Source organism: Rana temporaria, chromosome 7 (genome assembly GCF_905171775.1).
Source record: "Rana temporaria chromosome 7, aRanTem1.1, whole genome shotgun sequence".
Taxonomy (NCBI): Eukaryota; Metazoa; Chordata; class Amphibia; order Anura; family Ranidae; genus Rana; species Rana temporaria.
Genome location: NC_053495.1, coordinates 24,274,128 through 24,288,543, shown reverse-complemented (window position 1 = coordinate 24,288,543; position 14,416 = coordinate 24,274,128). Strand labels below are relative to the sequence as shown.

The window sequence follows — 14,416 nt, the reverse complement described above, 5'->3', positions numbered from 1 at the left end:
ATGTATAAGGTACCAATAAGAACTTCTAACCCCCCCAGGGCAGAGAGCCAGACAATTTTTGGAGAGGTGCTGAGAGAATAAAGGAGGAACTAAGTCCTAGACCTGGAATCCTGTATTATAATGAATCAGACATACCATAATAAGAAATGCTTAGTCAAAAAATTCAAGATTCAATTTACAGTCAATAAAGAACACAGATTTTAGCCCCATTAAAGCATAATAAAGCGCCCAGAGTGGGCGTCAGCTGTGCCGGGAAAAGGTCACCTAGAGCCCAGGGCAGGCATGCCAACACTGGGGCCTAGTGGCCTAATGGATAAGGCGTCAGCCTCCGGAGCTGAAGATTGTGGGTTCAAGTCCCATCTGGGTCGTTGTTTATGTTTCTTTGTTATTATATAATGTTATATGATCCAAATATTGTATATCCAATGCAAACCTTGCAAAATAAGAGGCAAACACTTATCTTTAAGAAAGCCTCCCAGGTGTGTAGAGTACTTGCTTTCTCCCCATATGGCAAGTGTGAAGGCAAGCAATAACCCTTAGCACAATAATAACATTGAGCACATTAATTCCCTCCTAGCACAATAATAAATCTTCATTAAACCTTTATGTCCCGTACACACAATCGGGATTCCCGGCGGGGAAAAAATTCCGCCGGGAATCCCGAGGGAAACCCGAGAACCTGCTCGGTCACTTACCCCATGTACACACCAGAAGTTTTCTCATTGGGAAAACTGCGGTGAGAGCTTTGGCCGGGAATCCCGACCGTGTGCATGCTTCATCGCAGTGTTTCCCATAGGGAAAGTGCCAGGAGACAGACCGCTGGGAATCACGGCTGGAAAAAAGAGAACATGTTCTCATTTTTTCTGTCGCGATTCCTGGTGGTTTTCCTGTCGGGAAAACTGCCATGCAGCATACACACGGCCAGTTTTCCCGGCCAAAAGCTGTCGTTGTGTGTACGAGGCATTAGGGCCTATTCACACCATGTTTTTCGATGAAATGCGGCAACACATCTAAAGTTCACTGGTGCGATGATTTGCCCTAAATTCTGAATGGCACTCCATTTCACTTTCCAATGGCCATGTCTTCCAGTGCAGGACAACACACGGCAATGCAATAATGTGTACTGTGCACGCACCCTTTTTTTGACACTGCACATTCAACACCAGGTGTGTTGGGATGCGATTTAGAATGAATGGCGCTGCATAGTATTAATGCACTTAAAAAATCCCAGATGGTGACTTACCCTAACAGGAAGCGGGTGGATGTTTAGCAGTCTAGGCACACGATCTTGCAAAGGAGCAGAGTGGATCATGTTATGACTAAGAACACCTAGATCCATGGGCGTCCGCTGAAATCTTTTCAAGGGGGGGGGGCGCGCTTCGGCAGCGGCGATACACAGTCGCATTTTACCCTTTCTTTGGCCACTAGTGGGGGTTAAAAGCCCCCCCCCCCACGTTAAAATGTAAAAACAAGTAAACTAAACTAAACTAACTAAATAAGGGACAACTAGAAACTATCCTGTAGGTTACAACTCTGTGTTGTGTTTGCTCTGCGTTTCCAGACTTGCTAAAAACACATTAGAAAATAGTCTAGTGTTACCTGTGGCAACAGATGTTGGACCAAACAAAGCACAGGCCTGGTAAACAATATAAAACAGCGCTCCCCTCCCTCTGTCCTCTGGCGCTCGTATCGTATGTCACTGAGCTGGGTCTGTGTGCAAGGTCCCACCCCCCTTGTTCGGCTCGTGTGATAGGCGGAACACTAAAAGACTATCAGACGAGCCGAACTAGGGAGGCGGGACCTTGCACACAGACCCAGCTCCATGACATACAATACGAGCGCCGGAGGACAGAAGAAGGGGAGCGCTGCAGTCGCCGCTTAAAGCGGCCCCAGGGCCAGTTCGGCTCCGCTCCTGGCTCTCCCTGGTGATCCCAGGGGGGCAAACGACCCCTCTTGCCCTATGGAGCGGACGCCAATGACTAGATCCTTACACCTGCTAGGGCTATCAACAATGGATTGATATGTGTCTGCCCTAGTCCTTAGGTTAGCATCTTGGGCAGTTGCATATTAATCAACAGGGGGCAGTCCTAAGTCCTAACAGGACCAGTGCTATAATCTATTTGTTGGGAGATGCTAAGCTACATGATTAGACCACAGACCCACCAGACCTGTATATATACGTTGGCAGAATGGCATGGCTGCTCAAAGCAACTTACAGGTACATTGCTTTGAATTTAAAGGCGTGCAGACACGCGCGCTGCAGCCGGTGCGCACGCCCTTGCTGCGAGCTCCGCGACCGTGCCAGTGGGACCCATAGACTCGATGTTCGCCGGTGTGCCACGATCGTGTCACAAAGCTGCAAAACAGGGAGATGTAAACAAGGCATTTTCCTGTTCTGCGTTGTGACAGGAAACTGATCTACTGATCCCTGTCATTGGGAGCTGTGATCAGTGTCGTATCACTGGTAGCCCAGCCCCCTCACAGTTAGAATCACTCCCTAGGACACACTTAACCGTTTCCTTGCCCCCTAATTTACACAGCAATCAGTGCATTTTTATAGCACCGATTGCTGTGCAAATGATAATGGTCCCAAAATAGCTTCAAAAGTGTCCGATGTGTCCGCCATAATGTTGCAGTCACGATAAAAATCGCAGATCGCCGACATTACAAATAAAAAAAATTATAATAAAAATGCCATAAAATGATCCCCTATTTTGTAGACGCTATAACTTTTGCGCAAACCAATCAATAAACGCTTATTGCGAATATTTTATCAAAAATATGTAGAAGAATACATATCGGCCTAAAATGAGAAAAACTATTTTTTTATATATTTTTGGGGATATTTATTGTAGCAAAAAGTAAAAAATATAGCTTTTTTTCAACATTGTCGGTCTTTTTTTATTTATTTTTTATAAAGAAAAATAAAAACCACAGAGGTGATCAAATGCCACCAAAAGAAAGCTCTATTTGTGGGGGAAAAGGACGTCAATTTTGTTTGGGTGCAACGTCGCACGACTGTACAATTCTCAGTTAATTGTCAGGCCCCGTACACACGATCGTTTTCCTCGATAGAATCCATCAAGAAACTTGGTGGGAGAGCTTTTTTGCAGAGGAAAGCGGTCGTGTGTATGTTTTTCATCGAGGAAACTGTCGAGGAACTCGACGAGGAAAAAAGAGAACAAGTTCTCTTTTTCCTCGATGGGAGTCTCAATTTCCCCATCGTGTTCCTCGTCAAGCTGGTTTTCGACGAGAAACGTGAGCGTGTGTATGCTAAGAAACCCGCGCATGCTCAGAATAAAGTATGAGACGGGAGCGCACCTTCGGTAAAAGTAGCGCTTGTAATGGAGATAACACTTTTTTCACGCTGTAACAGACTGAAAAGGGCAAATTGTCTCTTACCAAACTTTTACTTAACATGCAGTAACATGAGATTAGCAAAAGCAGCCCCAAGGGTTGTGCCAGTGGAATCAAACTTCCCCTGCCATTGTATGTGTTGTACGTCACCGCGTTTGAGAACGAGGAGATTTGGTCTTGACCGTGTGTACGCAAAAAAAGCTTGTCGAGTTCCTCGACAGGTCTAACAAGGAACTCGTCGAGGAAAACGATGTGTCTTTTCCGACGAGTTCCTCAGTCGTGTGTACGAGGCCTCAGTTTAAGCGACGCAGTGCCAAATCGCAAAAAGTGCTCTGGTCAGGAAGGGGGCAATTTTTTCCGGGGCTGAAGTGTTTAAAGTGAACCTATTTCTTTGGGTAACGCTGAGGTTCACTTTAAGGCAGGGTGTACTTCTAAAACTGTTGCATGATAAAAAATAATATCATGTTGGAAAACGACAAACTTTTCTTTGAAAAAATAAAAAATAAAACAACTTACTTTATATAGTGTCCCTGTGTCTTTTCCTGCCAGGAACATCTGGAATAATTTATACAAGATCTGTCATTTTTGAAAAAAAAAATATTCATCAATCAGTATGATGAAAGTTGTTGCATATACAGTATGAGATATTTTATTTGCCAAGATCAATTATTTTAGAGCTGTGACTTTCCATGAAACAGTTGGCCCAACGTTCAGCTGAATGTCTGGCTTATGGAGTTGTCTTCTACATATTTCTGTTTTAAACTGGTCTTCTTTCTAAGAAACACAACTACTAATAGTAATGTTGATTGATTTTGCTGCGAAAATTTGGTTAAAAAAAAAAACTTTTGTAGTCTATATTTAGAGGGTGTACAATTTATCTTATAGTGCTTGAGTGTTTTTTTTCCTTCTTTCTATATATAAATACTGTATATATAAACATTTGTTACTTGTACTGTGACTTACGTATTCTTCTACATATTTTTGGTTTGCGCAAAAGTTATAGCGTTTAAAAAATAGGGGATAGTTTTATGGCATTTTTATTAATAATTTTATTTTTACTAGTAATGGTGGCGATCAGTGATTTTTTTCGTGACTGCGACATTATGAATGTGCAAGCAAAATTAAAACGTTCAAGAGGCAAAGATATCCTTTACAATAACTCGGCGGAACGGCGGGACATCTTAAAATAGTAAGTGACACCATAGAGATGTATAGAAATAGAGATGCAAGCAGATATTTTAAAAAATTGAAATATGTGATGGGAACACAGCTTTAATGCAATAACATTTTTTACACTTTTTTTTCATTCAAATGTTCCTGGATCTCCTCTGGCTTTCACAGACAGCCAAGTTTTTGCAGCGGTGAGATCTCTTTAGAAGTGGGGACGAGTACCTGTCAAAAACAGGTACCTGCCCCCCCCCCTCCCCTCCGAAAGGTACCAAATGTGGCACCCAAAGGGAGGAGGAGGCAGATAAGTGGAGCTTCCATTTTTTGGTGGAACTCCACTTTAAATCTTGCCAACCATGACCAGGGAGATCTCCAGAGAGTAAGTTGGGTAGACTGGTGAAGAGAGTCAGTCGAGTAGACTGGTGGAGAAGCAGCAAGGTGAGCTGGCATTTCCTGCAGTGGCAGAGCTGGCACCAGTGTCTACAAGCGAGTTGGAGGTACTTCAGGATGCAGTTCACAACCCATTGTTATACTCCTCCCCCAATGGGGGATAGTGCTACATAAAAAAACACTTTTAGCACTCATTTACACTTGCTTCGGCTTCAACAAGGCTTCAACAAAGCTTCCGACAGGCTTTGTTAAAGCTCTCTGAACGCTAGTCAAAGCTCCTGTCAATAAATAAAATGGTTAGCTTACAGTCCTGTTTACACCTTGCTTTTGCTTTGCTTTGCTTCATCTTCACTTCAAAAATTATACCCCATGTAGCTTCAGTGGTGCTTCAAAGCTTCTTCAAAGCCTCCATAGAAGTCTATGGAGGCAAAGCTCGCTTGAAGCCCCACTGAAGCCCCACCAAAGTCTCATTGAAGCCCCATTAAGCCCCACCAAAGCCTCATCAAAGGCCCATGAAGCCCCGCCAAAGGCTCATTGAAGTCCCACCAAAGCCTCACCGAAAACCCCATGAAGCCCCACCAAAGGCTCATTGAAGTCCCACCAAAGCCTCATCGAAGCCCCATGAAGCCCCGCCAAAGGCTCATTGAAGTCCCACCAAAGCCTCATCGAAGCCCCATGAAGCCTCATCGAAGCACCAAGCAAAAGCAAGGTATAAACAGGACTGTAAGCTAACTATTTTATTTAGTGACGGGGCTTTGACTGGTGTTCAGAGAGTTTAACAAAGCGTGTCTGAAGCCTTGCTTTGAAGCAAGTGTAAACAAATCCGACCGTGCGTAGGACGGACTTTTGCTGTCGGAATTTCTGCCAACAAAAGATTGAGAGCAGGTTCTCTATTTTTCCAACGGAAAAAGTTTGTCTGTATGCAATGGAAAATCCACTCGTCTGTAGGCAATTCCGACGTGCAAAAAAACACGCATGCTCAGAATCAAGCAGAAGAGCCGAACTGCCTATTGAACTTCATTGATCTCGGCTCGTCGTACGTGTTGTACGCCACCGGCCGGAATTTTCGACACGATTTGTGTGACGGTGTGTATGCAACACAAGTTTGACCCAACATTCCGTCAGAAAAAAAATCCACGGTTTTCTTGTCGGAATTTACGATCGTGTGTACGCGGCATAATGGTATTTTTAACAGACCAAAAGGGAGCAAGTAAGAGAAGTTCATAGTTTGGGTTTACATACACTTGTGTAACGGCTATAACAATGCTGTAAAGTGCAGAAACTTACGCCAACCAATCACGTTGCCCCCTTACTGGAGTTAGAGCACAGACAGATGCTTCTTTTTTGATTGGCTGCTAAGGGACACCTGCGCTGTTCACATCGCCGTTTGATTTAACGAAACCCAAGGCTGTTCCTCGTTGAGACATTTTGATAAATGAGGCCCATTATGAGCAAATTGAAGTGGAAGTAGTAAATCCCGGAGCGCCATGTTCATCCTCTATAAACCTTTATCTAATCACTTACCACTGCATCTAAATATGTTTTGAAAACATAATTACAGTTTACAAGATCCATCTACATCATCCAGCGCTGTCCCAGTCTTCTATCCCCCGCAGGCTTGTCTGTCTTCCAAGTCATCGGATCATTACTCCGCTTTCTTCCAGAACTTCTGTTTTGGAATCATTATTTAGTTTGAAGTGTGAACGTCTAACAAGGGGAGCTCTGGGATCGGAATGTTGGAGTCAACCTCCGGCTTTATTTAAAGGTGAACTCCATATATCATATAATCACCAATTTATCCAGGCGTGTATTCGTTAAAGGGGTTGTAAAGGAAAAAAAATGTTTTCATAATAAGCATCCGTTACCTGCAGACATTCTTCTTTTCACTTCCTCATTGTTTGTTTTTGCTCAGAAGTTGCTCTATTTCTTCTCTGTTCTGTTCACTTCCTGCTTGTCTGATTTTACTCACCACCGTGATGGGAGGGTTTACTGCGGTGGTCAGTAACGTGCTCGCCCCCTCCTGGGAACTACATCTGTGTGGCAGGACGCTCTCTACGTGTTAGAGACTTCAAGGAGGTGTGAATTACTGGGTGTGCCGCAATTTATACTGGGAAATGTGGTTCTTACATGAACGAGCGCCGCAAACCAGGAAGTGAATGAGAGAACAGAAACTAGAACGCCGGAGGTGATATAGATGAAGGAATTTAATAGGTATTTACTTGTTTTTTAACAGAATCATTACACTATTCTGTCTGTCTACCTTGCAGACATTAATTTTAGGCAAAACATGTTTTTCCTTTAGAACTCCTTTAAGATTGAACTCCAGCTTTACTTTCAGTCTTCAGGCTCCTCTGCTGTACTGAAATTTATTATTCTGACTTCTCTGCACCCTGTGAGCTTCTCACAGTGTGCATTAGAAGCTGCAGCAAATCAGAGAAAGAGCCCGTATTTCCTGGCTGAAGGAGGTCTAGCATTGTTTAGCCCTTTCTTCTCCAACCTAACTGTCCTCTGCCCACCTCTTTCATTCCTTGGATTTCAATTCATTGAATCATGGAAGTATTACCTAGGGTGGTCCACTTGAAAATACAATCTACCTAGGAATGCCCACTCCTTCAGACTGGCATCTACCAACCCTTTAACCACTTGGCGCACGCGCTAGAGCCGAATGACAGCTACAACGTGGACCCCAAATGCCAGGAGGACGTCAATAGACGTCCTCCCCTTCGCACGTGGCGCGTGCTGTGATCACCCGAGTCACTGAGACTCGGGTGATCACGGATCCGGGTATAGGGCCAGCCCCGGCCCCTTACCACGTGATCAGCTGTCAGCCAATGACAGCTGATCATGTGATGTAAACAAAAGCCGGTAAGCGTTTTTTTTCCTCCTCACGCTGTCACATAAGCCGATCATTTAAGGCTTATGTGAAAGGGACAGCGGTCCCGAAGAGGAAGGAGGCACATTTGCCTCCTCTGTGCTGCCAGTACCCCCTGCTAGTGCCACCTGCAAGTGCCCACCAGTGCCGCCTATCAATGCCCATGAGTGCCACCTATCAATGCCCACAAGTGCCACCTATCAATGCCTCATCAGTGCCACCTAGCAGTGCTGCCTACCAGTGCCCATTACTGCCACCCATTAGTGCCCATCACTGCCACCCGTCATTGCCCATCACTGCCACCCATCAGTGCCCATCACTGCCAGCTATCAATGCCACCTTTTAGTGCCACTTCTCAGTGCCCACCAGTGCCACCTATCATTGCCCTTCAGTGCCACCTCTCAGTGTCACCTCTTAGTGCCCACCAGTTGCCGCCTATCAGTGCCTACCAGTGCCACCTATCAGTGCCCATCAGTACTGCCCATCGGTGCCTATCAGTGCAGCCCATCAGTGCTGCCCATCAGTGCAGCCTCATCAGCGTACATCGATGAAGGAGAAAAATTACCCGTTTGCGAAATTTTATAACAAGATATATTTATATATTTTTTTTTAATCTGTATTTTTTATTTTCTTTAACAAAAAATAAAAACCGCAGAGGTCATCAAATATCCCCAAAATAAAGCTCTATTTGTGGGGAAAAAGTTATAAAAATGTAATTTGGGTGCAGTGTTGTATGACGGTGTAATTGTCATTCAAAGTGCATCAGCGTTGAAAGCTGAAAATTGGTCTGGGCAGGAGGGGGGTTTAAGTGCCCAGTAAGCAAGTGGTTAAAGCATTTTGGTGTTTGCCTCTCAAGAGACAGCCCACTGCTTGCATCATGGCTGAGGGCTCCACTTGCCGACCACCCTACAGTATAATAGATGTCATTATTTTGACATTAAATACCATTGTGATGGCAGCAGCTAGCTGCAATAACCATGGTATCATTTATCTCTGTGGGCAATTGGGCATCTGATAAAAGTGATTCCAGTGGCAGTTTGGCAGGGGAATCACTTTTAGAGGCTGCAGGAGAGGAGCCTCCTGCTACTTTCCGCTCATTTCCGATTAGGCCGATGGGTAAGCAGGAAGTCGATTGAGGGCAAGATGGCCCCCATGGGACTCTATGACCTTGGAGGACCGGAGCAACCTCTGATGTCTCTTCCTGTTCTCAGGCATAAAGAAATTATTTTTTCTTTTTGTTAAAGTCAAAATGTCAAATTTTAGTTTTTTTGCTTTCAAAGGTAAATCAGAGATCTGGGGTCTTTTTGACCCCAGATCTCTCCATAAAGAGGACCTGTCATGCTTATTTCTATTACATTGGATGTTTTCATTCCTTGTAATAGGAATACAAGTGATACAAGTGATCAAAAAAATAATAATACTAATAATAATAATAAAAGGACAGTGTAAAAATAATTTTTTATTTTTTTTTTCAAAGTGCACCATTCCTCCATGCTCAACCGCAGAAACATACGCATACATAAGTCACACAGATATGTAAACGGTGTTCAAACTAGACATGTGCAGAACGAAAAAAATGTGTTAACGCTTCGTTTCAATTCGTTATTTATATAAATTTGCTTAGCTAAATTTGTTTCATTAGTTTAACTTGTTTTTGAGATTTGTTTTGTTTATTCCCTTTCAAATCGATTCAAAATGTTTTCGAATCAATTTCAAATATTTTTTAGAACCAATTTTGAATAGTCTTCAAATTTGAAAAGTTTTTGAATTCAAATAGTTTTCCAATTTCCAAAAAGAATAAAATAGAATAGAAAATAAAGGAATATAATAGAAAAAAAATCTATTCTATTCCTTTATTTTCTATTAGCAATAATTCTAGCACTAGACCTCCTCTGTAAAGCTGGTCATACATTATACAATTTTCTTGTTCAAATTCCCCTATATTTACCTTTAGCTATGTAGTGCAAGAGCCTGCCTGACTGCATAAAAAATTGAAAGTGTTTAGGTATAACCTCATATTATAAGGTTTTGTTAAATCTAAAGTTATAGAAAAAAACTTGTATAATGTATGGCCAGCCTAACTCTAAACAGGTAACCTGTAAAAAATATTAAAACGTTGCCTACGGAGATCCATCGTTTTTCGCCATTCTATGAGCGTGTGCAATTTTAAAGCGTAACACCATCTTTCATATTATACAAAAATACATTTGGGAAACTGTTGTGTTTTTTTTTTTTTAATTCATTAAAGTGTATTTAATACCAAGAAAATTTGAGTTTGAAAGGCCGCTGTGCAAATACTGTGACATATAATATCGCCATTTTATTCTCTAGGGCAGCCTTTCTCAACCTTTACAACACAGAGGAAAGTCATGATTTATGACTGTGATGGTCAGTGGGAAGAATGCTCCTTACACCTGTGGTCATTGAGAATAATTACTCCCCTACAGATACCGTATTTATCGGGGTATTGCGCGCTCCGGCGTATAGCGCGCACCCCTAATGTTGACCCTAAAATCCTGTAAAAAAAAACATTTTATTACATTTTACTACTTCGTCGGTGGTGTCCTCCCAGGATCTCCCGCGCTGTCTTCATGTCGAATCCCCGCTTCCCGCACCGTGTTTGAATGCCTGCGCCGACATATACCGAGCGCAGTACACTCGGGTATATTCGGCCACGCTCGGCTTCTCACGCATAAACGTCACAGAGCGTGACTAAGAGCGAAGCCGAGCCTGGCCGAATGTACCCGAGTGTACTGCGCTCGGTATATGTCAGCGCAGGCATTCAAACACGGCGTGGGAAGCGGGTATCGGCGTATATCGCGCACCCACGGTTTTGCCCTGATTTTCAGTGCAAAAAAGTGCGCGGTATACGCCGATAAATACGGTAGATAAAAAGATCATTGGTGTCAGTGGGAATTTATCTCCGAGGCAGGAATTGCTTATTGCTCAAGGAACCCCAAGTAACCTCTGGAGGAACCCTAGGGTTCCATGGAACACTTGTTGAGAAACCCTGCACTAGGGTCTCTGCTAAATATATATCTATATATCTATATCTATATATATATATATATATATATATATAATATATATAGGGGTTCTAAGTAATTTTCCAGCAAAAAATACTAATTTAAAAATAAGTCTAAAATAACAAGCTGAATGTCACCTCAAAATGCTTTGGTGTCTGTTATCTTTTTCATGGTCATGTACTGAACCAATAATTTTATTGGAGTATCTGTATATAGACTTCATGGTTTGGGTGCCTCCAATTTTTGAGGGGCTCCCACTTTGTGGAGGCCTGCCGAATTCAAACCTTTTGGCTCCACTAAGGATTTAAAGTGGAACTTCACTCTCCCAATCAACATTGATTTTTTTAATTCCTCATAGCTCATAGATAGGAAAGCATATCATATTTACTGGTTTTAAAAAAAAAAAATTATTTCTTCAGTTACTTCATGGTTTCTTGCCTAGGCAGATGATTTCATACATCCCAGGAGTCTTCTGGAGGAGAGGAGGGGATGAGGGGTTTTATAAGCTAAGCATAATCTCCTGCATGCATGCTTGAGCTAGGGGCAGATGGATGGATAGAAAAGCATAGAGGCATGGATGGATGGGTTGAGTTTACTTTGAATTATAAAAATGAATTAAATAGTGTTTTTGATTTGTTGTGCTCAGATGCAGTGAAGTTCTGCTTTGTGATTGTAAACCATCACATATACCCAGTAAGGTGACTGGCCTCAGGTGATACAAATAAATTAAACAAATCCTTCTACATAAGTAGTACCTGTTTATCTGTAGTCTTCTCTCCTCTACATCCATTCAAAGTCTAGAATTAATAAAGCTTGTCTGAGTTGTCAGAAAAAAGGGGTGGAGAACCTTAATTAAACATCGTAAGGGGTTCGTGAGAAGACCTCTGAGAGTTGATTGGAGGGAAGGGACACACCCCCTTTTATAAAGCATACAGGAACAAAGCTAAAAGGAGGGAGATTGTTAGGACCTGGGCTTGAACCTGGGACCTTTGGTGTGTCTGGTGGTGACTCTGCTTGCTGAGCCACCTGGAATGCTGGACAGCTCCTTGGACAGTTCCTTGGATAGTTCCTTGAATGATCTTGACTTGAAACTTGTTTGCCTTGAACCTTGAACCCTTTGCTCCTCCCATGAACTTCCTATAAAAGCCATGTCCCTGAACTTCCTGGTTGCCAGAATATTGTGTCTCTCTTGCTGCTGGCCGTATCTTTGCTACCATTCGCTACCAACATTTGGCTCGTCCCACGACTACGCTTCTGCTGAATCCCAACCTGCAACTATTTGTTACCGACTTTTGGCTCGTTCCCCAAAAACGCTTCAGCTTGATCCCTAACTGTTATATCTGCTTCCGGACCCCAGCTTGCTCACCTCCTGGTGGGGCTATCCTGAGGACCGCGACCTGGAACTAACACACAGCAAAGCCCATCCCCACCATCAGGAGCTCTGGTGAATACCGGTTAGTGCTTAGACCCCACACCTTAAGGTGAACCTGTGTCATCATATCTGCTTTGTTGCTATAGCTACTAGCCTCTGAGCCTGACTCCAGACCGTGACAGAGATGTAGTAGTAGCAGTGGAGCGATGGCACTGAAGACAGCACTTTGTAGAGAAGAAGCGTCTCTGGAGGGTCATAAATAAATTAGTCCTCATGCGGATTGCTGTAATCCTCGTTGGTCTGGAGAGAGAAAGAGAGCTGTCCTGCAGCTGTCAGAGTCCCTAGTAATGTGGATTGGTGAGGAGGTGAAGATGCAATGAGACGGCCCGGGTTCTGGAACCAAGCTGGAACGCACATGGCCGATGTGACATCAGATGAAGGTGGTGGGTGGTAACGCGTTTCGGAGCATGCCCAGCTCCTTCGTCAGACCACTGTCAGCTGCAGGATGTCTCTCTCTCTCCCCCAGACAGATGAGGATTGCAGAGAGCCGCATGAGGACAAATCATTATATGAATATGACCTCTTACTATCTTGTAAGTGTTTTTAATCTCATTGTGCCTATAATAAATCTTTTAGCCACTGCACTTAGAGGCGCCTTTCTCTTTTCTTAAGAACAGAGCTGAGGCTGTCAATCAGCTGGAGGTCCCTCCCCTGTCACCATTATTCTCTTAGTGTCAGAAAAACCTGTCAGGCCTCATACACACGACCGTTTTCCTCGACAGAATCCATCAAGAAACTTGGTGGCAGAGCTTTTTTGCCGAGGAAAACGGTCGTGTGTATGTTTTTCGTCGAGAAAACTGTCGTGGAACTCGACGAGAAAAAAGAGAACAAGTTCTCTTTTTCCTCGTCAGGAGTTTCAATTTCCTCGTCATGTTTCTCGTCGGGCTGGTTTACGACGAGAAACACGTTCGTGTGTATGCTTAAAAACCTGCGCATGCTCAGAATAAAGTATGAGATGGGAGCATGCCTTCGGTAAAAGTTGGGTTTGTAATGGAGATAGCACATTCGTTGTGCTGTAACAGACTCAAAAGTGCGAATCGTCTCTTACCAAACTTTTACTTAACACGCAGTAACATGAGATCAGCAAAAGCAGCCCCAAGGGTGGCGCCAGTGGAATCAAACTTTGTACGTGTTGTACATCACCGCGTTTGAGAACGAGATTTTGTCTTGACCGTGTGTACGCAAAGAAAGCTTGTCAAGATTCTCGACAAGCCTTACAAGGAACTCGTCGAGGAAGACGATGTTTCATTTACGACGAGTTCCTTGGTCGTGTGTACGAGGCCTCAGAAGTGATTCTTGCTGATAGCAGAGGAACAAAGCAGCAAACAGAAATGACACTTAGTGCTCTGGATTGAGACAAGTGCACAGTATAGAAGGATGTGCTTTGTTCCTATTTCATGTATCAGATTTACAACCACTTTAGTTTTTCTTGGTATATCATTTATATCCCCCATCTTAACCTTGATAAATGGGACCCAGCATCTCATACTAGCCTGTTGTGGCCTGAAGGTCCTAATGGCCTATACTTTCTAAGTATACACAACTTTCTAAGGCGTTAAGATCGGCCTCCCATAATGCTCTAGGCATCCCACCTTCAATAGAGCAATTGTCAACCTAAAAAAATACTGGTACGGGGCAGGCCTCTCGCTGAATATTTGATTAAATGTATGCGGTAATTTCACTAAATTAATAAATCAGTTCAGCATTGGAAAAGTGTAAAGAGGCAAGGCATTTCCAGATGTGGATTTTAGCAAAGAAAACGTTTCTGTTCCAGGAGAGAAAACGTGATGACGTTTCTTTGAAGTGTAATCTCATTTGTTTATTTGGCTTCTAATAGCTTCCAGAAGTTTGGCTGCATATTTCATACGTGATGTCGCTTGTGTATTATATACACATTGTGTTGGGTTCAGTGTACCATGAACTTAGTCTCTGTAGAAAATCCCTCACATGCAAGGTATTTCGGTCAGTGTGTCCCATTAGAAGGAAAGGGAGATAGACATTTAACCACTTCGATGCCCCGGAAGAATTGGCTGCTCAATGACCGGGACATTTTTTGCGATACGGCACTGCGTCTCTTTAACTGACAATTGCGCGGACGTGCGACGTTGCACCCAAACAAAATTTACTTACTTCTTTCCCCAGAAATAGAGCTTTCTTTTGGTGGTATTTAAT

The 14,416-nt window shown here is 43.2% G+C and overlaps 1 non-coding gene across 1 annotated transcript; it reads left to right on the top strand.

Moving 5' to 3' along the window:
• The first annotated feature begins 295 nt into the window (after positions 1-295).
• On the top strand, positions 296-368 carry TRNAR-CCG. Its single transcript has one exon. It is a non-coding gene; the product is annotated as a tRNA-Arg (tRNA).
• The last annotated feature ends 14,048 nt before the right edge of the window (positions 369-14,416 follow it).